Consider the following 15,023-nt stretch of genomic DNA (forward strand, 5'->3'; position numbering starts at 1 on the left):
TGTTAGATTGGTATAGGTGATTTTTACCAGTGAGGCTTTTGAAATGTATAGCTGTAAAAGTATTCAACCCCATTTACCCGCTCCGGAAGAATCGCTCTGCAGGAAAAAACATTTCAGAACATTAATTTTTCATACCTCATCCTCAGATTCAAGATGGCTTTGATTTTATCTCTCACAAGGGGGCTTAGACCCTTACCAGTTCACCTTAACAGGCTTTTAGGGGGGTGGGGGGTGTACTGTATGGGTGACTCAAGTCAAATATTCTTCACTGACTTCACAGCATATCCCGACACACCAACATCCCTTTATTGCAAAGACCTTGATACGTTTCAGGTCATCTGGTAGATGTGAACTGTTCTCATGCGTCCAAACTAAACATATAAGGCAGCTCAGATATTAAGCTGGGACAATCGTCCAAATCATATAGATTTCCCCAATTATGTTATAAGAGTTATGTTCGCAAGCATCAGACTTTTATCCAACTTGAACTTCCATCCTGAACTCTCCCCTATTTAATTCTGCATTTTCATCTAGCAAATGTATTGTTTTAGACTGTGTTTATCCCTCCATCAACGCATTTTGACTTGCTTTTGGGAATGAAATGTGGAGTAAATAGCCATAGTTGCTTCTAGAATAATTTCGATTTAAGCATTCTTAACAAGACTAACAAATTCCAGCCATATTTGTTTGGTCCTAAAATTTTGCCATTTCAGATTTTACATCTCCACTACATTAGTGAACCCCCTTTCTGTCTAATTTCAGAAAGCCAAAACATACATTATTTTAACTGCTACAAATCGTTATTACAGCATCCTCTTGCCCCCTCTTGTCTGACATTATTATGATAGGGTAGACCCCAGTCTGGCAGTTGCCCTTCCTGCATTTGGAACTCTATAGGGGCCATTACAAATAGCTGATCTCACAATTACAGTTTATGTGTACTCTCTACCAAACACAGACTCACTTACATCACCTATATAGCTACCTGCTCGGTCTACTGTATGATGGCAGCTTTAGATATTTATGTCTGAAGATATTTATTTCATTGAATTCTGCAGAAATGTTTCTATGAAATTGATGTTGAGCGGCTCCACATCATGGAGACACACCTTGTGAGACAGGTTAAAATTAGCCTACAGTTCACTGTACAATGAGGACGGCTGCATGAGTCATTGAAGAAAATGGACTTGTCTAAAAAAAAATAAAAAAATAAAACGCTTGGAGGTTTTTGAACAGCCCAGCTGCTGGTGCGCCTTGCTCGAGGACACTTCGGCGAATGAAGGGTGGGGTTGATGAACCCGTGTCTCTCTTAGCACAATCTTCCCTCCCATCCTTCTTTTAAAAATAACATGGCACTCCTGTGTTGAGTTGCTTATTCTAATATGACACACCTGCTTTACTACCTAAAGGTTACGAGTAGGTGGACAAAGGTTTAATTCTTCATGGCAACGCTGCTGTTAGTTTGATGGGGAGCAGGATTGGTCAACGGCAGCTGACCGCGCCCTCAACCCATATACGCTACCTACCAAACTATTACCATCAAGTGTCGGGGGAATGACGGCTCTGCTGCTGCTGCTCTCGGTGCGGCGGAGGAGAGAAAGCATCTTTGTCTGCACGGAGGAGCACTGGGCTTCCCTGCCCGCCTGCGTTCATCGACACAGCAGCATCTAACAAACAAGAAGACTATCCGATCTGAAGACAGAGGTCGCATATTCATCTGCCGCATTCATCTCTGCTCAATTTAGGATTTTTTTTTTCTATTCCACACCCCCCCCACCCCTCCTCCCCGGTTCCTCTTTTGTGCTCGCGACTGCCCTGCCGGAATAATCAACCCCCCTCGCTCCGTATCCATGTGTCGGATCGCTGGGTGATGCACAGGTAAATGGCACCGCACGCCTCCTACACAGAAACGACCTTATGGATACGGTAATTATCTGTAGAAGCGTGCTGCGGTAGAAAGCTACAAGATAAGCCGTGCCGTATCTCTGTGTGTGTGTGTGTGTGTGTGTGTGTATGTGTGTTTTCAATGTCAGTGGTCCGGGATTGTTTGTATTCCAATTCAGGGGATGTTGGAGCCGCTGCTCACCAATTATTGACACTTGTCTCGAGGTGTCTTTATGAGATTTCACTTAATGCAGCCAGAGATAATCAGCTTTTAACCCCGCCGTCTTTGTTATCAGTGTTTACAGTCAGTTGAGGTGGGTGGAGGAGAGGTAGGGGGTTTTCAAATTCAACACGGTTTCGGATGGGGTCGCTTAATTGCTTGCCGGAAGACATGTCCGGTGGTTGGGGCTACAGCACCTACAGTGGTGGCTCTTCCTTTTGTTTTGGATAAAGGAATATGGAAAAGGAGACACACAACCTATTGTTCGATTTTCTCCAGGTGCCACAATGCCCGGGGTTGGCTATGTATTCATTTTGTATATATAAAAGTGAAGATAAGGTGGTGTTTGGGTCATGCAGCATGCAGGGCCCTTGTCTCTGAAATGCTTGAGGTAGCCTATTTATTATTGAGAGGGATTTCATGTTCTGTGCCAAAGGATTGTGCAGTTTAAAGATAGGAAGCAGCGAGACAGAAGCACAGTGAAAAACAGGAGTTGAGTCAAGCAGCTCTGCCACATAACCTGCAACAAAGGAAGCACCCATAGTCTAAATGTTCTTAAAACCCTTCAAATCATTGGGAAAGTTGTGAGCTGGTAAGAAAAGGCTTCCTACCTGTGTGATAATGTTTCTTAAAAGCTGCACCCCCATAGGAAACTGCTGCCTCCATACAGCAAATTATGGCACCAGTTCAGCAGGTTTGACTGCTGAGGGGGTGGTGAGGTTCAAATTAAAGCTCCAAAATACAATTTTTTATTTTTTTTAAAAGACACAAATGTCAGTCAGTTCCCCACACTCTTTTAAAACACTGCATGTTCTAAGTGGATGAATGTGAATGGACAGAGAAAGACAATCTGACTAAATCATTATTACATGGACTTTTCATATTATAATATTATTCAAGGGTGTGTTTGTTTTATTTTTTTGAATGTCCTCTTCTCTTGTTGCATGAAATGGTAATGAGTCTATGGGGGGGGGAGGTGCCCAAGATTGTGAGCTGCACCCCTGCACAACTCTCATACGTGCTGCTGCACCTCCAGTAAACCATATTTGCTTTGCAAATTCTACTCTATCTGTAACACGGCACATTTTGTTGCCGACTTCTCCGAGGAGGGAAACTGAAACCACTGTATTCACAGAGCGGGCCAAAGCACTACTAGCTCAGATTTCCCTTTCACCAGAATTAGGTGACCACCTCTGCTTGGCTACTGTTGCTCGCTATCTTTCAGCCCCTCACTTGTGGCGAGGACAGAAGTGTTGCGTCTCAGATCCGTTGCATGTCCTCTCATTACCACTTGCTATTTGGCTGCACTCTTATTAAATCCTTGCCGTTTTAGCTGACAGACTCATTTAAATGCTGTTGCATTTTTTAGTAAGCAACATGGTTTCCTAAATGAGAGCCACAGTGACAACAAGGAAGTCATGCTAAAAACAAGAACTATACATGTATGCGATCCTGAGCACGACTTTTGTGCATTCGGTGTCGTTGTGGTGATATTTCTAGGCAGCGATACAACAGCAGGGTGTGTCACAGTCTCTTTTTTTTTTACGTTTTTTGTTTGGTATTTTTGCTATACTGCATTTTATTTCCCCTCTGTCACGCTTCATTTATGTTTGCAGCTTTACGTGTTTATTTTTATTTCTCATCTGCTCTATTTTGAAACCGGATACGCCACTGCCAAGATTTTACTCACCACTCAGTATTTTTGGTGCCTTCAGTGCCATCTTTACCACACTCCTGTTGCTATGGTCTGACTCACAAGACATCTGTCTCCATCACTGCTTCCAATGAGATTTATGGGTTTGGGTAGAGTTAGCATTTTATTTTTTTTATAAGAAGATAGTCTCACTGCTGCTGCTACAACAACAACTCACACAACAGTACTGGTAAAAATATTTTAAATGATTTTACGGCACTTAATAGAATTACGTGCGTACATCATCGTACATCACGTTACTTTACATACAGCTCAATGATTGACATTATTTAAGTCGTTATCTCGTAAAGCTGCTCTCATGTGACTTTTACATTAGCATGGCAGCTAATAATGTCTGGAATTAAGATATCTGGTACAAAGCACCAGCCAATATGCAAAGAAAGATGGATGATTGGATGACATGAAGGTTGAGGCGGAGAATGTTTGAAATAACGACTGGGCAGAGTTGACGTGTGTGTGTGTGTGTGTGTGTGTGTGTGTGTGTGTGTGTGTGTGTGTGTGTGTGTGTGTGTGTGTCACAGCTCAATAGCTTCAGCATGCATACTGGGGAAGTAGAAGGTTACAGATATTGTGTGGCATTGCGAATCGTGTCGCTTCCTCTCTATCATACCCCATCAAGGTCATATCCACAGACTGAAAGTAGTGGCCCTGGCCTTTTCCACTCCTGGCTCTGGCAGAGGAAAGGGGGCCCGCGGACCACTGCTGCTTCTAATCAGGGCTGACGCGTGACTCAGTTGCATGCCAGCTGCACAGCCAAACCGGGATTATTGTCCCTGGATGGTGAAGAAAAAAAAAAACAAAAAAAAGGTCACTGTTGAGATCTTTGTCTCTCTACACCTTTGGCGAGTTTGGGTTATTTAATTATTTGTGCATTATTTTCGAATGAAAACGAAATACTTAAATAACTGAAAACGTGCACACAATATCAGTCACATAGCTGGGAGCCTTCTAGTCAGAGTTGTGACACCAGCAGCACACTGTTGGTTATGTTTTAATCTGGGTCATTGTGACATCAGCTTTTAAGAGATAGAAGGATGTGAAACAGTATTAAAGTCCAGATATGAGCACAGACATTTCTAGAAAAAGCAATCTGCCTATACAACAGTTTCAATAGGTTCTGGAAAAGCTTGATTGATATTATTTATCAGTGAAATAATAACCTCTGAAATTGGCAGTTATTTTCACCACAGGTGGTACAGTAGGTGGATTGGAACGGAAGGTGGTCTATAATTTTCTGTAAGCAGAATGCTACTCAGGATTCAGCGAAGGTTGCCACATTGGAGCCTGTCATGCCGGTTGATGCGGTGACAAAATTGTTCTTTGGAAAGCTCAGCTCTGATATAATATGCGAATGTACCAGATCAAAATTTAGCTTGAGACAATGCAGCCATTATGAACAGTGAACACAGTTTCTTGTGTATTTAATTCCCAGTTTTTTCTCCTTGATGCAAAGCTGCTCAACTTTAAATATTCTCAATGTCATTGTGGTGGACCAGGACAGTTGTGGAAGTACAATGAGGAAAAGTCAAACTTTTAACAGTTATACATTTTGCTGCTGCCCCTGTCCACAGCTGTACATTGCTTTGCTCTCGAATAACGAGCCTATAAAGATGAAAGCCACTAAAGGTGAATAAGCATTCTCTATTGAACCTCAGATATGTGACCCAGCAGTTGAAGAGAGCAGTGTTGTCTTTCTGTTCCATACAGGTGTCTTGTGCACATTCAGAAGTGTTGCATTACATTGCAAACGTAAGTATTTCAGCTCATCCATTGTTGTTACTGTGTGACAGCATGAGAGAAGGAAGCTGAAACCGCACTGTTAACCAAAATATGCCCAGGCAGCATAATCAGTACCCTTAGAGATATAAAACACAATATCACCCTGTCAGAATATATATTATGCAGCTACAGTGCTCAGAAGACGGCAATGCAACGAGGCCCGAATCTTACTACACAGCACTGGTAGGGAAAATCTGTACTACTCTGTATGCTCTACTGTATCATTTTGAATCTGCATGTTTTAGTAGAGCTGGGTGGTGTGATATAGGACTATATTTTATGGGATTTTAGGAAGTCTTCCAGTAACTTTGTGTGTATTTTCTTCATCCCAAAGGCTGAATTACAACTAAGTGGTCCAAATTAGGGAGCTTAATTGACTGTGAAAGAACCAGCCTTTACTAAAATACCGTCACATTACTGTATATTGATATACTTTGCAAGAATATTAAAGTATTTGATCAAGAATCCTGTGATATTTGGGTTTGTCAAGTTTGGTATTTGCTTTTGCCACCCCTAAATGCAATTTATGCTTCAGTAATGAATGTCAATGAAAAACAAGTCCGATAACAGTCTGGTTCAATACTGCAATATTTATAATAGAACTGCAGTTAGCTTCCTTTACGGTAAAGTGTGCATAGGACAATCTTCTTTTACTAAAACATCATTGACAAGAAGAAGGTCAAACACTCACCTTGACTGTCAGCCTGATAATACCTTTTATCTAAATCACCTCAGCAGCCGCTATCTTTGAATAGGGAAAAAAAAAATCCAAATACAGTTTGGTTGGTTGAAACGTTTTGATTGAGCTTGCATCAGATCTGTTGCCAGGGACTTCTGACGGGGCTGCCGAGGTCTTACACTATCTTAGTTGCAGATCGCTCAATGAATCTTTCTCTTTCATTCCAGACGTTACTCTCACCAGCACAGGCATTCATCTTTTCGGGGTAATATCCACGGGACTCGGTTCACGATGAATAGCTTCTGTGTGGAGGAGAGAAAAACCTGGTCGGTCGTTGTAAAATGCTGTAAGAGTAGAGGTTAAAGAAGCACAGTCCTTTCTCCTACCTTATCATGTCACATTAAGGCGGATGGCAGATTTACGTGGATGCAATTGATCAGTGAGTGGCATATCAGGCTGGGCCTGGATCAAGAGATTTTTAGCAGCTGCCTGGCTGTCCATCCATCACGCTGATCTCTGCTGTGCCTGAACCGGGCCTGTCACACTTAGATGGCCAGCTGACTGCAGCATAGGGGGATGGTGTGGTAAACACTGGGACAGTCATTTATTTCAATTCACTCTGTGTCTGCAGGCGTCTCTCATGGGGAGCAGATTCATGCTAATTCATTATAGTATGCATCGGAAATCGCATCTAATACTGCATCGCAAAATCAATCTTATCCTTGCCCGAGGCTGCTTCATCTATAAAGGCGTTTGTCTCGTGTGTCCTACCTGTGTGAGGAGGCACCTTGCCGTATCAATGTCAGCATTCATTGGGTCTTAGTGAAGCTCTCTGATCCCGGCCAAGGAGCTGTTACCCAAGATTAACCCAGGCTGTTCTGTTGCATAGCGGCTGAAGAGGAGGTATGTGTGTGTGTGTGTGTGTGTGTTTGTGGCTGCGTGTGTGAAAATAAGAGAATCAGAGAGTAGGATGCTTGCTTGCTCCCACTCTCCATTTTGTCTGGTGGCATATTCCTCAGGATGAGATGTGACAGCACTGGATGATCTAATCATGGATGTCATAGCATAGCTGCTTATTAACAGAGATTTCAAGGGCAAACATTTCCATCATTACAGTATAGTTGTCTGAGTGATGGCTCTTGGTAATGTCACTGAAGCACAGGAGGGACTAGTTGTCTCATTAGATTCTTTTGGCATGTGGAGCTAATTTCTAGAACACGCATTGATACGCACGGACGAAATCTCTGCTGCAATTGAAGTGTTCCTTGAGAGTTGAGGGCAGAGGAAATGCCATTCATAGTAAAAATTATTTGCTTTCATGATGGTCATGTTTTAGATTATTTGTTTACTCAGAGTCCTAAAGAGGCAGTCTGAAAGATCTGCAAATGTATGAAGTGTCACAGTAACAGAGGGTTTTCCTTGATCTTTGATACTGTAAATGTTAACTCCCCTACAGTGTATTTCCTCTAGATTGCTTTTGGATCAGTGTATGTTTTGACAGTCTAGATTAAATATAAATCTATTTAAAAAAACAAATCATGGTCAGCTTTTTTTGGTGTCTGTGTATGTGTGTTTATCTGTTTGTGTAGTCGCTTGAGTTCATCTTTGTGAAGCTTCGAGGATCTCTCTTTGAGGTGTTTTCCCACATTACCTGTCTGTGAGCTGCAGTACACTGGTCTGAACAGACTTAATCAGCTTAATAAATGCTCTCAATATTTATATATATCTTATTATGCCACAATTTAACTGATAAGGTTGAACATTCTTGTTATTAATAAAAAAAACATCTATCAACAACTATCTAATTAACTGTGCAGCACTTTTTCAGCCATGCTGGTATATAGAAATTTATAGAAATGACAGTCCAACACTTTGGTTCAGCGAGAAATATGTAATTAAAGTTAGTTAATTAATCAATTAGAGAGAAAAGCAATTGGTAACTATTTTGATAATCTAAAATAATAATTGATTGTTTAAACAATTTTTAAAGCTACTTGTGCCAAACATTTGATAGTTGCAGGTAGAGATACACGAATACCACTTTATATAGAGTACCGATATGAGTACTTAATGATACCATTACTGTGCTAACATTGACTTTGAGAACATGTATTGTTTTAAACAGATGATCCTCACTTTCTAACTGTAACAAATTGAACATTAATTGCGGACATTTTAAAATTCGATTTTGTGTTTTTCTGATGCAGACTGAGCATAGTTTGCATTTGGGATGTTAATAATATAACGTTAACCGACAATACAAATGTTGACCGATTAAAGCTATCAGTTAAACGGTTAAAAGCAATATCTGAAAGCTGAGCAAAACTCAGTGGAGCAGCTTGCAATAAACTGGTGGAAACCCTGACAGAGAATGGCAGGCAGACACACAGCTGACAACCGTCAAGCTAAAGTAATTGATGTGGGGGAGACTTACTAGGAAAGTGCATGTGTCCACAACAATGCACACAGTGGTATTGGGTGCAGTTTTTTCGGAGTAGTTTTTTGATTACGAGTACATTAGCACAGTATCAGACCAGTATTTCGCCTGAAGATAAAACAATTGCCTCTGTGATGGGTTCCAAAAATGGAGTCTCATTTTATTATAAACCACTGTGCAGTGTTTAGGCATCTGAGAAGCCTTTAAAATCTCAAACCTGTGACTCAACCATTTTTTATTGTATTTCATATCTTATGTCATGGACCTGAAGCAATACGCCCCCTCCAGTGCATCCCTTTGCATTGTTTTAACACAGGGCTGTTTTTTGGCCTGAACACCCGTTTGGCCAGGAAGCTATTTCCCTGAAATGTCAGCACAACGATATCATCGAAGAGAATATCAAATGCATGTCTGAGGCTAAAAGATTTTCCCACTCATTCCTGCTTTGGCTTACCTGCGTCGGATTGACAGCGCCTGACTAAATTGCGCTCCACGCTGTCCCCTGCTCGTCCACACACATCACTCATGTCATTATGTGCTGAAACGGAGTAGAGTGGGTGGCAAGCGGACTACAGTATGCCAGTCTTTTCAAAAAATATACCTAAGACAAATAGTTCTGCAGTGAGGATCATGTTCTGTGTGGAATGAGACACTGACGTATAAGTGAATAAATTCAATGTTGACACATATACCAGGGCTGAGCTCTGTCTAATGACGGTGATAACGATGAGCCCCTGATAGCCACCATAGACCTCCACCCCTGAGTGTGATAAGAGTGGTGCTGTGATCCTGCTGAACTGGGCTGGTACTTTAATTACAGCAGGTTCATTTTTCAGTGCTCATCCATATAAACCGGATGCCGCCTGCTGTCTTGTCATTTAAATCACATTTTGCTGTAACCCAACCAAATTGCATTCATAAGGAAAGCGCTTCAAATGGTCTTACAGCAAACAGACGTGCATGCATTTTATCCTTTACTACGCCTACAGCACATTTACATTTACTTAATGAGGGTACTGTGTACACAGTACCATGTTTATGCTTGTAACTAGTGTTAGGCAGCTACCTCATTAGCCGGCTTGCTGGTTTGTGAAAATGTCAGCTGTTAAAGTGACCCCGTGTCACTGAGAAAATGTAACATGCCCACACTGTATAGTATAGTATACATACTTTAAATCAGTTGTTAAAGCCGGAGCGTCATATCTGCTCATATTTATCCCACTTAAATCTACAGGTGCAGCAAAAACACATTTTTTTTCTCTGTATGCCTGCATTTGTGAGCTCTCCCAGCAAGACAAATTGGCAGTTTGTGAATAAACATAAAAGGCACCGACACACATCTACAGCCCGACCATGACCACAGATGTCGCAAAAACAGTTCACACAATTGTTATTGTTGAATATTTACAATTAAGATCAATACTATCAAATGGCTACTTTCATATCACTGATAAAAGCAATTTGCACAGCGTGAAGAGAGTGCCTGTGCAAACATCTCATTTTCAGCACTACATATATTGGAAGGGTTATACGTCTCCCTAAATTATACAACACATAAATCATCGGGATAACAGCTGATGCAGAGATATGAGTTAATGGTCAAGAAGAGTGTCAAGTGGAGGATGGTGATGATGAGGAGGATAATGACGGCTGTGTTGTTGATGAAGAGAACAGGCCTGATGGCAGGGGTGATGCTGGTGCTGATGTTAATGAGGCCGGTGATTATATCTCTTAAGCTTGCAGCTGAAGTAAAAAGCATTCCACAGATGCAAAACCTCTGTGAAAATAGTATGCAGAGAAAATCACGACTGAAAGCAAATGTTTATTGCATGGTTTGATATTTTTCATTGCTGCTGCAGTATGGTGCCTAATTGGTACCACTACCAATGTCTCTCCTCATATTGGATTAGTGATGTCATGTCCTTTTTAAATCTGGAGAAGATTAGATATTCTGTCAGAGCTAATTCTGATAAATTCTATAATAAGTGGCAGTCTTTTTTAATGTTCTTCAACTCTCTGCAATATCTGTTCCCTGACTGATGGACTGATGGTTCGTCTCTCGTTTTGCTGTTTTTTTTTGTGGCATTGAACTTTGAATAGTATGATTACATCTTTAAAATGCATCAAGTATGGCTTTTCTTATGATCCTTTGACGCAAAGTACTTTGACTATATTTGATTTTTATGTGTTTCTACTTTTTGAATGTGATTGTTAAACTGACATTGTTTTTCTTTTCATGCGTCATATTTATTTCTATATACTGTATGCTGTATTTATCTGCAAGAGCTTTACTTCTATAAAATACCCCCTTAAATCAGCAATAGCTGAATAGATAGGGAAGTATCTAATCACCCACCTTTTAAAAGTCTTTATATTTGATGCTGCAAACATATTTCAAAAGTATTGAGTGTCAATATCAAGCCCAAAATATTCTCAATAATATTAGCCCATGTTGTTCATTTGTGAGAAGTGATTCATCTTTCATTAAACAGATGCAGAAAAGGGTCAAGATCCCACCAGTGTAGCGTCAAATATTTGATTTTCTATTCTACTTAAGAGTAACACGCTGATGGAACAACTCCTCCAGCTCCCCCATCTCTACCAACTAAAGTGGACACATTCTCAGCAACAACAAAAAAAGTAATCTATGAGTAATTCAAGTTTCAAGTCTCACACCAGCCACATAGAGGAGTGCATGCCCATCATAAAAGATTGAGTTATTCCAATGAAGTTGCCTCTGAAAAAAGACTGAGGAACAAGTAGAACGAATAAAATGTAAGATTCATAAAGCTGGGTGAAGAGAGTGTTGTTTTCAACATGACATACATTTGAAGTTGGGCCACTGATGCACTGTGGAAAATATCTCACAACTAGCACTGAGAGCCGGAAACTTCAGGGCAGATGCCCAAAGGAATCATGAAGCAACATCACTTTGTTTTAATTACGACGCTTCGTCCAATTATCACGATTTCCTTCTTGTTATGTGTTGATCACAGTGTAGAGAGTGGGAGCTGCATGACAAAAGTCAAGGTGACACTTGAAGAGGAGTAGCATCACCTAAATGTTTCATGTGCACACTGCTGGAAGGGAAAGTGGATCATATAATTGGAGACCATATTAAAAGCTGGCACTGTTTACACTTGTGTTGCACTTAATAGATGGGAAATGTATAAACCGCTGATTAGCTGAATTAGCTGAATAATCATACAAATACATTCAGACAGCTTGACTTTTACTGTTCAGTTCAGTTGTTAATACAATGCAAATACATTATCATACCTAATAACGTTGCAAATATGGTGGATGGCCTCAATTCTGCAAGTCTTGAAAATGCAGACATCACAGGGCAGGGCCAAGTGGTAACCATTCATTCTCCAGAAGACGTTTCTGGATTCTTTACCTTAGTGCTGGTGACAGCTGAATTCTTAGATGGAAGCTTCATTTTTTCCTCTTCTCTTCTCTTCTCTCTCACTTTTAGTACAAACCTGTTTGATTTTTCTGTCACGTAAGGAAAATAGTTCAACAAAAGTACGCAGAGTAACTTGCAAATGGTGGTTGTGTCCTCCATATTTAAAAATATTTAAAAGCCTTAAGGCGTCATTTGGAAAATTATTTGGAATTAAACAGCCTGGCTGATGGATGATTATGACGTTTTCATCCTTGAAATGTGGACTTCAAGAGAATTAGATCCTGAGATGGGACACAGCTTGTAATAATGGACAGAGAGCTCATTCAAATGGCTTTAATTGGTATTGTGCTGATGAGATTATGAAATTTAATTAAAACAAAACAAATCACAGCTCCTTGTACGTGTGCAAACAGAGCTGGTCAAACATAGAAAGCATCGTCTTACATCATATTTCAGTGGAATCTAATCATCTAAAACAACGATTCCAAGCAAACTAACTAAAAACTAAGAAAATCAGTTCAAATGTACGATTATATTAGTCTGATGTGATTCATAACAGTAGAATGTTGCACATTACATTGTATGTTAAAAAAAAAAAATCTATCTGTCATATTGTGATACATATTGATAGTGAAAAAAAACATTTTCTATGTTGTGATAAAGATTTTAGCCATATCATTAAGCCCAATGTTCACAGCATAACTTCAGCTCTTTTTTTGGGACACATTTGCTGCCCTTATATAGTATATTTTAAGGTAATCTAAATGGAGGAGGGGAAATAAGAGTGTGAATGTCTCACAATTCAGATAGTATATCTCAGGACTTAAAGAAGACATCTCTTCGAGGCTGGATTCACTAAGGAGTCGCTGGCATGGAGAACACAGACCGAATTTATTCCAAGCTAAAACCCAGCAACAATAGCTCACTGAGGCTGCTTTCATAGGCGCCTAGTAAACAGTGTAAGAAGCTTCAGCTGGGCCAGACTGGGGTAGCAGCTTGTTAGAGGGATCCCACACAGCTGAGCAGCCTTCTGTGGCTCCGTCCTGGGTGCTGCAGGGTGGAGGGCGGGTGCTGTCCTTGTAACGGTGCTGTAAGTCCCCAGGCTGCATCAGTGCCCGAGTGACAACCCCCTGCTGCCTTTCGCTTGCTTATATTTGCATGCATATCCTATTTATATACTCTACTTTCAGTGCACCAGAATTCATGCTTAAACTGTTTTTTTTTTCAACTGACCAGAACCTCTTTGAGCTTAATATTCATTAAATAATTGACATTTATATTGATATATTGTTCATATTGTTGGTGCTCTCAGTCAACTTTTTTATACATAAGTTATAATGGTTATAATCATCAGTTAATCTGCTGTTTATTTTCTCGATTAATTGTTTTGTCAGAACTGTGCAAAACCCAGAGACATTCAGTTGAATATCATTCAAGACATCAAGACAATGACTTGCTTGAAAACAAATAATTAATTTAAATGTATTCATTTGTTTCTATAGCAAAATCGATTATTGGACTTATTGTTACAGCTCTAGCTTAGGGAAGACACATTTGGCACACACACACTGTCTGTCTGTCCATCTGAAAGATTACTGTGGTACTTTGAAAGGTGGTTGGAAAGATTATTAGCATTCTCGCTGTACTTCTTTGCAGTTTCTGCGAAGTCCAAACTATGCAAATCCTGAATACAATTTCACATACAATTTTTCTTTCCAAAATGCTGACATGCTGTGGACTTAAGGTTTGGTGGAGCATTGAAAATCTCCTGGTCACTGTCTTTGTCTGCTATGCATCAGTACTTCTCAGTGTGCTGGTCCAGGGTCTTCAGGAGGAGAATACAGTTACTCAACTACATTATCACTAGGTCTATTATTTTAAAGATTCATGACTATCTTTGTACTCAGAGGAGGAAAACGTGGATGCAATTAAGGGAACTGAGATGTACCCTACTGTCTCCTGGGAAGCGCAGATTAAATATGAAGAAGTAAATACATTCTGCACTGACTTGGAGGCAGGGTGATGTTTTAACAGCCAACCTCCATTCTGAACTATCAGCAGGAATCTGAACTCTTGCATGCCTTCTACAATTAACTGTAGAAAAAAGATAACATGCATGTATTTGTGTCTTTGGGTTATTTGAAGAAATCAATTCCCAGTTATGCACCGTAATTAGTAAAATATGCAACTAGACAGATGCATAAATGATTCATTATGAGCCCGCAAACAAAGCAAAACTGTTTTTTGTCTTAGTCAGCTCTACCATTAATGAAAGCATTGGCTAAAAAATGTTGAAGCACTAAATTGATTAATTAAAAACAAATTGATTTAAAAAGTACGTTTGAGCTTGAAGACAAAGTCAGCAACCCTTATACACGATGTCTTTAATCTCTAATCCAATGTCTCCATCAAAGAGAACGTCTCCGTGTATGTAGGTCAGGCCCATCTTTGTTTCATACCAGCGCAAATTAGATTTAACTTTTAAATTGGTTAATTTAAAGTGTGTATTATTATTGCAGTCATTGTCTCCGTCCATGATTAATGGTAATAAGCTCTTTTCTTGTTTGACATGCAATTCTTTTCAATGATTCAACAGACTGTACCATTTGTCTATGATGTCTCACTCAGAAGACACTTCTGCTCTGTTAATCGTACAAAGGGCTGTGAACTTGAGAAGCGTAGAACATACACACGGTTAGTTTAGAAAAGTTTGCCAATCTATGTCAAAGTTAGTAAGATGGTACACAAATTGTTCACCGAAGAGCGCTGAGAATACAAAAGTAAGTTCATGTGGCATCACAGAAAAGTCAGGAGATTCGATTGTTCACAACAAAATGGGATGGCTCTGCTTCTGTTGAAAGCTGATGGTAAATTCTTGAGGTACATAGCAGCTTTTGTAGT

The 15,023-nt window shown here is 40.1% G+C and overlaps 1 protein-coding gene across 9 annotated transcripts in view; it reads left to right on the forward strand.

The window, feature by feature from the left end:
• The first annotated feature begins 1,515 nt into the window (after nt 1-1,515).
• Nucleotides 1,516-15,023, forward strand: part of LOC116395349 (neurexin-2-like) — a 108,289-nt gene continuing 94,781 nt past the window's right edge. For 8 of the 9 annotated variants that reach the window (XM_031869169.1, XM_031869175.1, XM_031869171.1 and 5 more), the window contains exon 1: nt 1,516-1,878. The gene's annotated coding sequence lies outside the window, so the exon portion shown is untranslated. The remainder of the gene's footprint in view (nt 1,879-15,023) is intronic. The other variant, XM_031869174.1, reaches the window with a different exon arrangement.

The sequence above is a fragment of the Anarrhichthys ocellatus genome, unplaced genomic scaffold, assembly GCF_004355925.1.
Source record: "Anarrhichthys ocellatus isolate YVR2014 unplaced genomic scaffold, GSC_Weel_1.0 scaffold46, whole genome shotgun sequence".
NCBI lineage: Eukaryota > Metazoa > Chordata > Actinopteri > Perciformes > Anarhichadidae > Anarrhichthys > Anarrhichthys ocellatus.